At 49.5% G+C, this 14,878-nt stretch overlaps 1 long non-coding RNA gene across 2 annotated transcripts in view; it reads left to right on the top strand.

Moving 5' to 3' along the window:
* The first annotated feature begins 169 nt into the window (after positions 1 to 169).
* LOC106047764 (uncharacterized) overlaps positions 170 to 14,878 on the top strand; it is a 300,679-nt gene continuing 285,970 nt past the window's right edge. Inside the window, exons 1-2 of one of the 2 annotated variants that reach the window (XR_010832098.1) lie at positions 170 to 1,308; positions 1,969 to 2,044. This is a non-coding gene — a long non-coding RNA (uncharacterized lncRNA). The remainder of the gene's footprint in view (positions 1,309 to 1,968; positions 2,045 to 14,878) is intronic. The other variant, XR_010832097.1, reaches the window with a different exon arrangement.

Here is a 14,878-nt window from a genome sequence, read left to right as displayed (position 1 = left end):
TCCCTCGGTGCCGCCCCGCCCGTCCCGCCGCCTTCAGGCCGCCCGCGCGCGCCCGGCAGGTTTAAGCTGGGAGCGCCGCGCGCCGATTGGCGGCAGGGCGCGTGGCGTCACCGGGCGGCGGGAAGTGAGGGCGGGGGGGGGGGGGGGCTGTGGCTCTCCCCCCCCTGAGGCGAGGCAGTGGTTCGGGCCGACCGGCGCGGGGGGGCGGCACCCCGCGGGGCTCCGGTGGCCGCAGGCGGGGCTCCCGTGAGAGGGAGGGGGCAGAAGGCGGGGGCTTGGTTGACGGGAAACGGCGCTTGGTGATCCGAGTTACAGCCGGTGATAGCGCAGCGGCCCCAGGCACTCGGGGCGGCCCCAGGCCCTCGGGGCCCCCTGTTCACGCCCACACGGCGCCGCGAAGCCCCTCGAGGCGTTGGTGCTGCTCAGGCTCGCCCACAGCCCCTGCGCGTGCCCCGCTGCGTGAGGAGAGGTCTGCGGCGCCTTGCGCTTCGCCGCCTGAAGGCAGGGAGCCTGTCCCACACGGAGCCCTGCCTCCCGGCCGGCCTTCCCGCAGAGCTCACCGACAGGCCGGCCCTGCCGACACCACCCCAAATGAACACCCAGCCCGAGTAAAAATGTGCCCGTTTGGCTTCATAACCGTAAGAGGCCAGCGGGACTACGCAGGGCGGCTCGGCACGTGCCCAGCCTCTGGTATCGCTGGGCTGAAGGAGCGAATCCTCTCCCCAGCCCCAGCCAACAGCGGGGCTCTGCTCCCAGGCCTCGCAGTGCTGGGATCCCGAAGAGGCACGCAGAGCGAGGAGCACCAGGCCGCCTGCCCCTCACACCCGACCCGGTTCCGTGTGGCGGTGGCTGAGGTGAATCCCTCCCTGCCGCACCTGCAGGGCACCAGCGTCGAAATCTGGTTTCTCGTAGCGGCGTGGTGCTGTTTTTCCATGCTGCTTTGGTACTCTAAACAGTCCCTACAAGCCGCGGAGTACTCTGACCGCAACGTCTGTGCGACATTGCACACACTGTGATCGGCAGGATGAGGCCTTGCTGCGGCCCGCTGTGGTACCGAACCAGAGCAGCGTGACGCTCCTCTACAGAACAGGGCCTCACGGGGCGGCTGGGGTTGGGAGGCAGATCTGTGTATCTGGGATCACAGACCGCCCGCTGCCAAGCCCCTGCCACGGGCAGGGACAGCACCCTCTGGATCAGGTTGCTCAGGGCCTCGTCCAGTCTGGTCGTGAACCCCTCCGGAGATGGGGCGTCCACAGCATATTTTACACAGCCGAAGTAGTTCTGGACCAAGATTTGCCAAAGCACCAGGTGATTTTCACTTGTTCCTGTCCTTGGGTATCAGAACATGAGAGCCATTGCTGGCCTTAATTTTCAGGAGGACGTGGACCTCTCCTGCTGGGAGCGGGGCACGTGTTAAGTGTCTCGGGTGGGATGCAGTTGGAAGTCTGCAACTGGAGATGGCTCTCTGGTGATGCTCTTTGATCATTTATTTATTTATTTTTATTTCAAGCTCTCAAAAATAATTTTAAGAACATTTCTGGTTCTTGAGCTCTTAAAGATAACTGGACCCTCTTTATGTCTCGTACTAACAGTCAGTTAATTTGAATATCGGTCAGACTTCCTAGATGAAGGCCTCGCTATAAATTGACTAAATCACATCAGATTTGAAGTTTCAGATGAAATTTGGCATTGATTAAGTGAAGTGCACCAGCGGGCTTCTTTACTTGCCCTTGCTCTAACTGCAATATACCGGTGTAAACCCCAAGAAATTTGGTGGCCCTCGTGCTGTTGGCCAGGAGGCTCCTTTTGGTAAATGAGGGCAATACCTTGTTTTCTTCTCCCCCCATCCTTCAGTGCACGAGTAATGTCGCTTGCTGTCCCAGTGCTCCTACTCTATGTACCAGTCTTGAAGCAGTGAGGTTATAGCTGGCTGACGGAACATTTCTTCTACCATTTTTTCCCCACCAGTGCCACTGCTGACAGCCTGACGGAGTTCCTATCAGCCTCGGAGGATGTCTTTAGATGAGTTCTGAAGAACGTGCATGTGAGTAGGTTTTAAGCTGTTGCGAGGACTCTGTCATACAAGTTTGTGATCTCCTGAATGCTTTCCAGCACAGTGAATATATTTGTCTGGGTGTGCATAACATTACTGTTTCTTTGCAGGAAAACAAGAAAGTAAAGCAGTTTCCGCTAGCTGGCTTGTCACCAAATAAACAGACTGCTTGCTCCTAAGGCTCTGAACGCTGCACTTCCCAGCAGCGTAACTTTTGACAGGATCACATTTAGCCTGGTTAAAATGGGCTTCTGCAAGGGCTTGCTTGTCATTTTGGGAAGCGTGACCCAGATTTAAGAAGCCATTCCAAGCTTTGTTACCGGATCAATCTGATCTGTTTTTTTTTTTAAGTGCAGCTGCTTACAAAATGTCTGATACATTTGCTTTTTCATTTTTTTCAAAAGTTCAATCCAGTACGGTGTGGAATTGCCCAGTTTTCCAATATATATGTTGATTTTTCAGAAAAGTTCTGATGTTCCATCAGGACAAGAGCGTGGGAATAATTGGTAAGTGAATAGCTCTTCACAGGAACGCGTGGCTTATGAACCTAAAAAGCTGAAACATCTTTTGCGAGTCTGTATGCCTGCCAGCTTGAGCAGTAAGCAAATATTGATTTGCTGTACAAACACTTCTGAGTGACAGCACCGGTTGTTGCTGACAAAACACAACCACACTCTTCTTTAGGTAACAGTAGGTGGCTGACTGCAGACCATATTTTTTTTTTCTTTTTCCTCTCCTCTTCAGAATGGTTTGATACTATTTATGTTCTCAGCCAACAGCTCAGAGGGAGGGGAGAGGGAGTGGAAAAAGGAGGCTGTGATTTGGGGATATCAACATAATTGCATGACAGAAAAACTAGGAAGAATTGTAATTCTCAGCAAAATGCAAATGAAAAGGCAATGGCTGGTTGTGAAGTGCAGAACCAACTAGAAGGTCGGAGGCTGCAACAAGTCATGGTGTGTACACGTGTCCGCTCCTCAATCATCTGACTTTGCGGAAAATAACTAATGTGTTTTGAATCTGGACCTACTTTTTAGTACAAGAGAGTGATTACTGCGTTTAATAACTATGGCCCCTTCATTGCTTTTTGTAAAGAGTTTTTCAGAAGCCTTTAGGGATTTACATTAAAACATTTGAGCCAGTTCTGGCTCTCTCATCTCTTATTCATGCTGAGGTTGGTAATGTTCGCAGGGGCTGTAATGCACATTTTTTATTGAAATAAGCTGGGTTATTCTCGCAAAGGAGAAATAGTCTATGCGTAACTGAGGTTTGTTGGTCTGTGGTTTCCAGTGTACCTTTGAGATTTTCCATAGGGGTGGGATATAATACCTGTGATGTTTGAGATGCTTGGATATGGTTTGTTTGGAAAAGCAATGGCTTTATAAGCAGGCACAAACAGTTCTTAAAAACTGGCACATCAAATCACGGTGAATAATTTGCTTCCTAAAACCATGCTTGTATCCTGTGGAACAATTGTAGCTGCTCTTGTGTTAAAGGGGTGGGGTGAGGGTACGTGCAGGCAGTTCTGTGGTTCAGGCACTGCACGTGAACTCAGTCGTGCTTGCCCCGGAGCAATCTGTGCCTGCTCCTCTGTGCCGTCTTGTGAGTCTCTCTAGGGCTGTGCGTGCAGGAGTTCTTGGCGTAGGCTTCATGTTCGGTGCAGGACCTGTTCTCATTTGGAAGAGTTTTCCAAAGCCTCTCTGTGTCCTTCCCACCACCAAGCTTTGGCTATACCATTTTGGGTTTTTTTGGTATTTGATTCCAAGTTTTCCCTGTGGTTTTCTCTGAAACAAAACTTGATGTGTCAAAGCTGCTCCAGTTGGCCAGAATCCAGTGTGATGATCTGAGCACCTTCCTTTCAGAAAACGTACCTCCGGGCACCTCTCCATGGCCAGGTTTGTCTGCACAGCATCTTCCTCTACAGTCCTGGCCTTCAGCTCCACTGCTTTTCTAGTGTTTTTCCCACTCTTAAAAAATAATCTGTTGTTAAAATTCAGAGTTTCCAGTAGCCCCATAATTCTTACAGTTTCTCTCTTCTTATGTTTTCACAATGGTTCCTTCTTCTAATGGTGTTTTTCGATAGAAAGTGAGATTTACATCTTCAGCAGTTCCACTCCACACTGTGCTGGCTCCTGAAAACAGTTTCTAAGAAAAAGAATCTGGAAATGTGGTCTCATATTCATAGTATCACAGCTTCCGTGATGAATACTAATTGTACGGCACTTAATCAGTATTCTTCCTAAGTGTAATTACTTGAGATTTCAATTAAATGTAGTGTGCATAGTCACGTTGAATTGGGTCTGACTCTGAAATTAAAAGCAGTGGGAAGAAGATGTGAAGAAAACCTTTTGAAGGAACTTTCTTTGCACCTTCTATTTCTTTGGTGAAATGTCATCCTAATTTACAGGCCTACCTTTAGGTAAAATCTGAGTGTTCTCTGAAGTCAGATCTGGGATAGACATGTGCCATGAAAGGTGAGGTTAGTGTAGTGCAGTTGGAAGGGACCCTCAGAGACCATCGAGTGCCACTGCCTGACCTCTTCGGGGCTGACCAGAAGATAAAGCATGTTAATGAGGGCACTGTCAGATGCCTCTCGAGCACTGACAGCCCTGGGGCACCAACCACCTCGCTGGGAAGCCTGTGCCAGTGTCTGACCACCCCCCGGTAAAGCAATGTTTCCTAACTCCCGGTGTGAACCTCCCCTGTCATGAGGTAATGGCTCTGAGTCGGAATCCGCAGCGCTGTGAGATCTGGCACCCCGCTACGTTTCGGGTTAGGCTCTGAACACCCTCTGCCAAAGTTTTTCGCATTGGTCTTCCAGGCGTGTCCTCCGGGGCTGCAATACCTGCCAGGGACCGTCTGAAGCGAAACGTTGGACAAGCGGAGACCAGGCTGCAAGGAAGCCTGCTGCTGGTAGTTACCGAGATCTTGGCCTGCTGCAGCATGTCGGCCTGTGTCTGTGTGAGCTTTTCCTCCGTTTCACATACACTAGCAAGTGAGGTTACTGTATGAACACCGGTTTAATAAAGCAATTGCAGGCGTTTCAGATCAGTATGTCAACTTACGGTAAGTGAAACTTACTGTGAGGTTCTGACTGCGGTAAATTTCTCGGCGGACACTGCAAGGGGACTTTGCAGGCTACTGTTCAGCAGTGGATGTATGGAGTTCATTATTTGGTGCGTGAGTTTTGCTCTTTTTTATTAACAGTGAATTCATTTGCATTTATCATGTTCATGATTATTTAGTAATTCTGATTGGAATGCAAATATATTAGTGAAACTTTTTTGCTGTGAAAGATTTACTTTTTATTCCAGCTTCATTCATGACTGAAGAGATATTCAGGCATATAATGGACTGAAAACTTGAATGATATAACCAGAGCTAACCAGTGTCCTAGCATGTTCTTTAGAATATTCTTCAGTAGATGCACATGATAAAATCATAAAAAAAGAAAGAAGAACTGGGTCTGGTTTTATATTGCATTCTCAGAGGGCTTTCTAGACTGAGTGTTGGCAACGTTTGTCATCATTTGGCCATACCACCAGACCATTTGGGTTTACCTTTTTAAAAAGTAAGATTTTCAGAAAAATTGCTTTTGTTCCAAACCCTTCAGGGAAGACAGATGGAGCTGTTGGAGCGCTGACTGAAGTGGTACTTTGCTCATTTTTCAAAATCGAGAATCAGGTTTAAAGCTACTGGTCCGGTTCTGGAGCTGCTGGGAAGATTGTCAACGAGAGCTGCGAAGGTGATATTAATTCGTGCCGCTGGGAGTCTGTCTCGCTGCGCTGTGAGCAAAGGTCTGTGCCTCCCTCCTGCGAAGAGACGGGCTGCTCAGGCTGTGCCCCTGCTGTAAGAGTACCCAGCCTGGGAGGTGCAGGCGTCACGTTGCAGCCCGGCCGCTGTGTCTGTGGCGACGAGGATTTGCTTCTGGAGGAAAGCTGTGTGGGAGCAACAAAATGAATTAGTAACACTTGGAAAAATCTCAGTCTACTGGTGCATGTCAGAGCAGCCCTTGGGACAGTGAGGCTGGCATAGGGTTGTCTCAGGTATCTTCATGGGGAGCTTGAAGAGAGGCCTGGCCTGCTGTAGGGCCTGGGGGCCAGCTCCCTCAGACACGGGGATGTGAAGAGCTCAGAGGAGTGCTCTGGGACTGCACGGGAGTTGCCTGGTAAAGTCACCCTAGGATCATAAAATCGTAGAATCACTTAGGTTAGAAAAGATGTCTAAGATCATCAAGTGCAACCGCTCACACTGCCAAGTGTAGCACTACACCATGTCGGTAAGTACCGCACCCACACGTCTTGTTAATACCTCCGGGGTGGTGACTCAGCCACCTCCCTGGGCAGCCTGTTCCAGTGCCTCACAGCCCTTTCAGTCAAGAAATTTTTCCTACTATCCAACCTGAACCTCCCCGGTACAACTTGAGGCCATTTCCTCTGGTCCTGTCGCTTGTTGCTTGGGAGAACAGACCAAAAAGTTCTTCCTGTCACAGGCTGGGCATGGGGTGAAGGAGCTGCCCAAGGCGTGTAAGGCAGTACCGCACAGTCTCACCCACTACAACTGCACGTAGAACCAGAGTTCGTGCTGCCGTGTGTGCAAGTCCTGTGTGCCTTGTACGGCTTTTGCCCTGTGCTCCTGCTACTGGATTCCTTGTTTAAGCATGTCAGAGCTTTTTTTTCCCTCTGTGCTTGTAACCAACGCTTTGTGTCCTTACCATGTGTATGCTTTTCTTTTGCTTGCTGGTGTTTCACTTTGTGGCTGGACGTGTTTAATACATTCCATCTTCATGCTGGCTGTTTCATATATTGATTGGCATTCTGGCCGGCTATTCCTGCTTTTGTCCTTGCTAATTGGATTTCTGTGAACTCTTCTTCAGCTGATTTAGCAATAGTGCTCAGAGCCATATGCTTTTCTCTAGGGCTTTTATTTGTATTCTTGTTTATTCTTGGCTTATCCATATCACCCATCGCTGTGCCAGGTCTGTTTCTCTTAGTAACTAACCATTCACGTACTTTTCATTGTTATTTCACCGAACAATCTGTTTTTTAATGAGATTCTCTTAATAGCCCCTGTTCTTTTGTTATAGCTTGCTTCACTTTCAGGAAACTCGAAAGAAAACTTGAAACTGAACCACATTTTCCTGGAAGACTTGCTTTTAGTCATGGAGGACAGGCTGGGATTGGCTTACTGGTTCCATAAAGCCAGTGAGATATCCTGCATCTCTGGAGGAAATAGGAGGCCTGATAAGGAATCCCAGCTGAGCTGTGTGCGATGGGAATCAAAGATCAGGGACCGAGCAGGAAGAGGTTTGAAGACAGAGGCCAAAGATAGCCAAGGGCAAAATTAAGACCTGAGGTCTGAGCAAGACGAAGCTGGAGGACCTAAAGGCATGGTGCATCAAAGGCAGCGTGATTAGGACCCTGGCTTGAATGTCAGAAGACTGAAGAACCTGTCATTTAAGGTAAGCATCAAGACAAGGAGCCAGAAGGACTGCTACAGGGTCAGTGGGCTGGCCAGGAACAAAAATACACAACACTGAGCAGAAAGGAAAGAGGCAAACCACAGACTGGGGACACACTGAGCCGAGTGGCGCACGGAGCACTTTGACTGTCTCGTACATCCACAGGCTGTGTATCTGAGTGACAGGCTCAGGATTTTGAGATGTTTTCTTTGTCATCACAGGAAAGACCTGAAAAAGTGGAGAAGAGCTAGGATGCAACTGACTGAGATACAGAAAAGAGAGGACTGAACAGCTTTCTCAGAAATGGACTGGAACAGAAATGCAGTCAACTTTCAAATATACCAAATTCTCATTCCTCTGAGCAAGGTTATTTGCAGAAACCATTTCATCTATTAAGTAATTCTTGGCAGGGAAGAAAGGAGTTGGTTCTGTTTAATTCTGTTTCCAGTGATAATTACCTTTCAGGACTGACAAAACAACTATGTACAGAGGGATAAAAAGATGTGAGAATGACAGCTCTGTGATACTCTGAGGAAGCAGGGCAACTCCTCAGTCACAGCTGAAGGCTCTAAGCCTGCAGCTCAGCCGTGACAGCTGGGGACTGAGATTCTTACCTCCCTGATGTGGGGCGCTCCTGGCTCCTGTGCTTTGCTTCCTCTCGAAGGCAAGAAATCCCAGGCTGACGAAAGCTGATGGTGCCCTCTTGCCATGTTCTGTTAATGCTGCATAGTGCAGCTGGTCTCAGGATCAAGAGAAAAGCTGAAAGAGAAGGAAAAAGGTGAGGAGGTACGTGGGAGCGGGGAATGCAGAAGGGCAGGTGGAAGAAGAGCTCCGTGTCCCTTGCAGGTCGCTCTGTGGAGCGCAGCAGAGGTCAGAGAGCTCTGTCTGGCTGTTCTCAGATGATGTAGGCCGTGCCCCTCTTCTCAGTACCATTCACTTATGTCCTCTACCTTTTTCCCTTCCTGACACTTATTTTTTTAGGAGTCACAGGGCACCCGTGGTGCGTGGGATGACTTTATTTTCCCGTTTTGTCCACCCGTGGGGTCTAACTTCTAATCCAGCTGTTTTCCCTTCAGTATCAGGGTTGTACTGCTGTGGTTGGCACAACGGTCGTAGCACGTTCCTTCCTCTATTGATAGGACAATTTGTTTGCATTGCTTCACCGTTTCATTCTTTCACACCTTTTCCCACCAACACTTGCTTTTACAAAACCTCGTTCCCTTTCCACTGCAAGTGCAAACCTTCCCCCTTTTTGTTCACCTGTATCTTTTGTCTCCTGAGGGCATGAGCTTTCTCAGGCTGTGACTGCCCCTGCAGGTAGAAGTCAGTGAGACACCCGCTGAGCTTCTTGCCCTAGGTTTCCTTTGCAGCTGTGGGAGAGGCAATCAAAGTAATCCATGAAGCCATGTGAAAGCAGGTATCTGAATACCTGTTTCTTTCCACTGGGTGAGGAGAGGTGAGCAGTGCAGGTGCAAAAGTCCGTGCTGCAGGCAGCTGAAGTGAGATGAGGTGAATTCCCCCCTGCACGTGCCCAGCAGGGAGCTTGGCCCTGCTGGGGCATTTACAGCCCCGTACTGGTCTTGTCTTGCTCCAGGAGGAATATCCGTTTCACGAATCTCAGAGCCGAGCGATAGCGTGGACTGATTTCATAGCAGGGTCACGCTGAGATCAGAAACATGTTTCTGCCATAGCCTGGAAATTGCCTTTACCAGGCGGTTGTACTCCTTGGTGTTACGTGCGGGTGTATATCACCTCCCTGGGTCTCTCTGGTGTGACATCACAGGAATACTGATGGAGGAACAAACGTGACCTCTAGAGGAGTACTAAGGATAGCTGTGATTACACGACACAGATAAGCTAAAGAGCTCTAAAACCCGTAAATACTCTTGTTTCAAGGTGTCTGCTCAGCAAATCAGGGTCAGGGGAGAACGCTTCCTCAGGAATGCGAGAGCATACTTGTTTTATTTCTGTAGTTCTGTTGGTACATCACATGTAAGTACAGCTTGGATCAGGACTGGTTAAGCCAGGCATTCCTGGCCTGTGGGAGTGCTTTAAAGGCATGGCAGCCTGCAGAAGGCGAGACGGGGTGGATGGGGTGGGTTTGAGGAAAGCAGTGAGGCAGCAGCATTGGTCCCGTCTTGGTCCATGAAAAAAATAAATCCAATATGGACTCTGATCCAGTTTTGTTTGGTGCATTGAAACCCCACAAATGATTTAAGTGTCTTCAGCTACGGTATTAAGCCCCTAATGTGCTAATTTCACTAAGCATATAAAAGGAATAAAATGAATGCTGTAATTAACAATATTTGTTTTAAGCTCAAAAGGGGTTACTTCATAACTTGTTTGACTAGATACATTTGAATAATGCATAAAAAATAGCTGTTTCTTTGGCCGATGTTACATTTTGCATAAGTAAGGTATAAAAAAAAGCCCTTGAAGTATTTTGTTGCTTAGAGATGATCTACCTCACAAAACCTTTTGCAACCGGATTTTGTCGCAAATGGTCCTGTGGTGAAGAGGCAGAACCAGCTGAGCTGTGGGGATCAGCCCCTACGTGCCCAGCATGTCTTTCAGGCCTCCCCGGGCTCGCCAAGCCTCCCAGGATCCCCATGTGCACCGAGCCTTTCTCCCGCTGCCTGCGGGGCCGGGCGCTGCCGCAGGGTGCCCGGGAGGGGCTGTGTGGGGCTGCGGGCTCCTGGCCCCATGCCCACAGATGCCAGGAGCTGCCTTCGGTGCTGCACCCGGCTCTGCTGAACGCAGCCCTGTGCTCTGCTGGCAGCCTGCTGCACCGAACCGTGCCTCCTCTGTGCTTCTAGAGACACGGGCATGAGCAAGGGAAAACGCGTTGTGTGGAGGACAGCTAAGCTTGCCTTGGGGTCTGGAAGCTGTGCCATCGCGCCGCACTGCTCTGCTGCTGGCTACACCCACTCTCACAGATCCCAGGACGAGAGAAAAGCGTTATGGCCACCGAGTCTGAAGTTTGCAGGCCAAGAAATTCCTATTTCTGTGTATTACTGTCAGTTCCAGTCAGGCCCATCGGCTTGCAGGACAGCTCAGCATCTTCTGTAGCCTGGTTAAGAGACCGACCACACTTGGTCCGTTGTTCTGATACTCGCTACCCTCGGTGCTAGAACTGTGCTTTACTTCTTGTCTGAAATTGGTTGCCTTTCGTTCCCAGCCCCTGCATTAGGCCATGCATTTCTCCGCTGGAATGCAGAGCAGCCTGATACCAGAAGCTTTTACCCCGTGCAGGTGGTGAATAGCTCACATCCCTTCCCTCTGTAAAACGAACCGAGAAAAGCTCTCATCTCCCCACGCAAGGCAGGCCTTCCAGGTGTCACATCTTCCTGTGGCTTTTCCAGACGCCACACAGAGGTTGAACCCTTGGTCTCCAGTGCTGTGTGCTGGCAGTAGCAGTCCCCCCAGCCCCGGTTCTCCTGCCTGTGGACCCAGCGTTCACCCCTCAGACACTCCAGCTGACGAGTTGTTATCCCCACGTGGGATGAGCCATGACCTTTCTGTAGGAACGTGGGCTGCAAGGGACTGCTGGAGAGGTGCTTTCAGCCCTGTCCCATTGATTCCATAAGCTGGGCTCATTTGGTAACTAGTTGCTCATTATTCCTGTTGCTCCTGGAGTGTAGCCCTCAGCACTCCCTCTGTAGTGATTAGGTGCTGCCTTCTTGTGTCCAGTGTGAATTTATTCATAGCTAATTTATAACTCTTGGTTCGTGCACTGGCCCTGCCCTTCAGCTTACCAAATTCTCTCTTTCACTGTTATTCTCTTGCTCGTGTGTCTCTAGGGAGCAGTCACCGTTTGTCTCAGCGTTTGTCTCAGCTGGAAGCACTGAGCCGTGTCACTTTGCCTCTGCTTCTGGACGGGTCTGTCTGTTGTTTTGGAGCAGATGATCAGAGCTGTTCTCAGCTCTCCTCTAACGAGGTCAGCCCCTGGCTTGCACAGACGTGGTGGGAATCTCGTGTCCTTGCTGGTGCGCCTTTCTCTGCGTGTCCTGAGGTGCTTGATCTGAGAACTTCCAGGTTGGTGAATAATCGCAGTTCTGGCGCAAGATGCTTCTATAAGGCATTTAGCTCATTCAGGTCCGACTTTTATAGAATTCAGTTAACTTCACACCATTCTGTTAATTAACCCTAACTCCATCACCCTCAGCCTGTCTCACCTGGCCTGCCAGGGCTACCAGATGCACCGCTCTGGAGCTTCCCGGGCCGTCCTGCTTGCCCCTTCCAACCCATACAGCCTTCTGCTTCTCCAGGCTTCCCCTCCTCTGTGATTTCCTGAGGATGCTGAGGCTTGCTAAACACAGAAGTAGTTAGTCAAAGAATCGCTTTTTAAACCTCTCACAAAAAATTGCTTTGAAGTTTCTAGAAAATTGCCTGTGATTAACTTTGCTTGTGGTTGCTTAATAATCTGCTTAGTTAAACAGTCATTGTTGAGTAGAAAGTCTTTCATTATTACTGTAAAAAGTGAATACCCCATTCACTGTCCTTACAAGCACAGAAGATAAATATTTGTTGAACGCTTTCTCTAACACTCATAGTTATAGAATCCATTCTCAGTAATGGCTGTAAGCTATTACAATAATTTCCCCCATTATTGTTCTTTTAAAACATCCTTGTCCTTTCCCTTATTGGTTTCTTTATTTTCACCGTCTGCTATTTTCCTTATCTTTCTTGTGTATTTCATAAGTGATCACTTAGAGTAATTCCCATTGATTTTCCTATTTTCCATTTATTTTTATTTTATTTTGTAGGACTTTTTGCATTTGGATAGTTTCCCTTATATCTAATGGCACTATCTTTTCAGAGGACTCTGGAGTCATGCAGGTTTGTGACTGTACTAAAATATGTTTAAACAACCCAGACATTATTTTGTTTTCAATTGCTCTCGTGTAGAATACTGTGATTCCTGCCCAAACTCCTGATGCTGCTTCACTGAGGCTTATTTTCATACCCTTGACAGAACTGTGCTCTGCACATCTTGTCTTTGCACTGGGTAAACATCCACTCACTGCTCTCTTTTGGGGGTTCGCAGCCTTCCTCGCCTTTGTCACCACCCTGTCCCCAGCGGATCTGCTCTCCTGCTCTTGGCATTACGTGCTAAAGCTCCCTCCCCCCTGGGCAGATGCCACATACTTTTTTTTTTTTTTTTCTCTAGTAGCAGCCAGATACGCGGGAAGAGAGAACTAGCAAGTGTATTCTCCTAGCTTCTGGTTATTTTCAGCCCTTGGGATCTCCCGAGTTTAGAGGGTTTTTGTCTGTCGTGTGTGCTGTCATGGGGCCTGGCAGCCCTCAGCGAGGCAATGACTGGGACTGTCTCACTGTGCTTCTCACGTCCCTGGCTCCTTGGACAGCAGTCCCTTCTGCCTTGAATGTAGAGGGACGAGGTCTTCTCAGTTTGCTTCCCTTGTTTGTTGCAGTTTCCCCAATGCTTTAGGCCTGTGTGTTTGCTTTCCTGTGAATCATACTGCCCTGATACAAATCTCTCTGGCCTGCAAACTTCTTCCAAACATCCCTGGCTTTAGTTTTCCTCTCCGTGTCAAGGATCCATGGCAGCTTGGCTCTATATGAGCCTTCTCACTGCTCCGTTCCCCTCTTCACTGCAGGAATGAATTCCCCCTGGAGTGCTCAGGTGGTCACAGCCCCACTGCGTCCTCAGTGATAGCTGCCAGGCAGGTCTGCTTTTCCTGGTGAGTCCATAACCCGCGCCCTGAGGGGACTGTCTGCCTGGGGGGAGTACGCTCATTGCCCTGTTCACGAGGCCCCTCCGATCTTATTGCAGACAGTAGCTTATTCCTCCCAAACACTTGGGTGCTGCCCTATCACTTAGGCCAAAACGAAGAACAAGTGACAGAAGAAAACAGGACAAGGTGCAGTCCAGCTGCTCTGGCTCTTCCAGAGGAAGGCAAAACAAATCACTACAGTCACACCCCTTGAATTAATGAGGTTAATGAACCGTGTGCATCTCTGGATAAAGCTGTGCCGCTGTTAGGAGCGCCGCTGCACACAAACTAGCCATGGTATCCGCGTTCACAGCCTGGTCTTTGACTTAGGGCAAAATGTGGTTCTGCCTCGGCACAGACTGTGGCTGATGGCAGTACTGTGAGAGGGTCCTGGTGACAATGTTGTGTGCCCCGAGGGGCGTTGGGAACACTGCAGGAGGCACTAGTTCAGCCTCATGATTTAAAATGCTCATTTATTGCCAAGTTTATTATCATTTGAAAATAATTGCAGTGGGAAGGAGCTGTCTCTGCTTTTGTATGGCTCCCAGCACAGTGGGCTCCCCACGCTCCAAGGCTTTTCCTCCGCACCAGTAGCAGTAGTGGCTGTGCGGGCAGCCACCGCTTCACCGCTCTGTCCTTCACCACAGCTAGTGCTGCACTGCAGGGTGGTTTCCCAGATGTCTGAGGTAATTTTCTGCAATTGTTTCATTTTGTTTAAGGCTCTGCTTTGTGTGCCTCTTTGGTTTTGGGTCCCCGTGAGGCACAGCACTGCGCATGCAGAGGGTGAGAGCGAAACAACACGGTGCAGTGGAGCTCAGCTCTGTCACTCGGTGCATGCACATACAGCAAAACAAGCTGGTGAGCCAGAATGGGGAGGAGCGACGGAGTTAGTTTCCTAGTGGTTGTTACCTGTGCTTGCTGAGTTAGTGTAAGTGCTCCCCATGTTGCAGTCTCTTCCCCCGCCCGCAGCACAGGTACAGCCTGAGCCACCAGTGCTCTAACGATGCCCACGGGTTTGGGTATTGAACCGAGGCAGAGTTTGGGGAGACTTTGCATATGCTTCTGGGGACCTGTGCCATTCGGTGTACAGCAGCAGCAGGAATAATGGAGTAACCTTCTTTCTCTCAGTAAATAGTGACATGATTAGGTAAGCTGAAATCCCAAAACAGCCATTGTGTAGCTGGGAGCGACACATCCTTGGTCCTCCCGCGGCCTTGCCACACCCCAGGAAAGCAGACTGCTGGCTGTTCAGCCACGGCGAAAGCCGAGCATTGGTGCAGCATCTTAATTAGAATAAGTGAGGGTGTCCCTTACTAAACATTAGCTTTTAAGGGATTACGAAAAACATGGGTTAAGGAGTGAGCCAAGTCTCTGGTGCTGTTCCCCGAGGTGCGGTTGCTTTGCAGCAGCTGTGTGTGCCTGTGCCTGGGCTCAGCCGTGCCGCTGGTTAGAGCCAGGCACTCAGCTGTCCTCCTGGGACAGGGCACCGTGTGGTACCGAAGGCTGGTTGTCTTCCAGTGACTGGTGATAAACACCTGCTTCTGGGGTCGTGGATAAACCCAGTAGCATATGCTTTTCTAATAGCAGTGGAGGCAGTAAGCAGCTTCACCTTTTCACCTGTGTGTGCCT

The sequence above is a fragment of the Anser cygnoides genome, chromosome 5 (assembly GCF_040182565.1).
Source record: "Anser cygnoides isolate HZ-2024a breed goose chromosome 5, Taihu_goose_T2T_genome, whole genome shotgun sequence".
Lineage (NCBI taxonomy): Eukaryota > Metazoa > Chordata > Aves > Anseriformes > Anatidae > Anser > Anser cygnoides.
Note: the sequence above shows the minus strand (reverse complement) of the source record. Positions and strands in the feature narration are given on the sequence as shown.